This window comes from Numida meleagris, unplaced genomic scaffold (assembly GCF_002078875.1).
Source record: "Numida meleagris isolate 19003 breed g44 Domestic line unplaced genomic scaffold, NumMel1.0 unplaced_Scaffold366, whole genome shotgun sequence".
NCBI classification, from domain to species: domain Eukaryota; kingdom Metazoa; phylum Chordata; class Aves; order Galliformes; family Numididae; genus Numida; species Numida meleagris.
The window spans coordinates 73,379-73,835 of record NW_018364591.1 but is presented as its reverse complement, the minus strand read 5'-3'; positions in this window follow the sequence as shown (position 1 = coordinate 73,835).

Below are 457 nucleotides of genomic sequence, written 5' to 3'. Positions count from 1 at the left end.
AGAACTCATTGAGGCCCCATACAGACCCCATAGAGACCCTACTGCAATTTCATAGAGAACCCATAGAGACCCCACTGAGACCCCACAGAGACCTCATAGAGATCACAGTGATACCTCATACAGACCCCACTGAGATCCCACAGAGACCCCACTGAGATCCCATTGAGATTCCATAAAGACCCCATAGAGACCCAGTTGAGACCCCATAGAGAACTCATTGAGGCCCCATACAGACCCCATAGAGACCCTACTGCAATTTCATAGAGAACCCATTGAGACCCCATAGAGACCCCACAGAGACCTCATAGAGATCACAGTGATACCTCATACAGACCCCACTGAGATCCCACAGAGACCCCACTGAGATTTCATAAAGACCCCATAGAGACCCCGTTGAGACCCCATAGAGAACTCATTGAGGCCCCATACAGACCCCATAGAGACCCTACTGCAATTT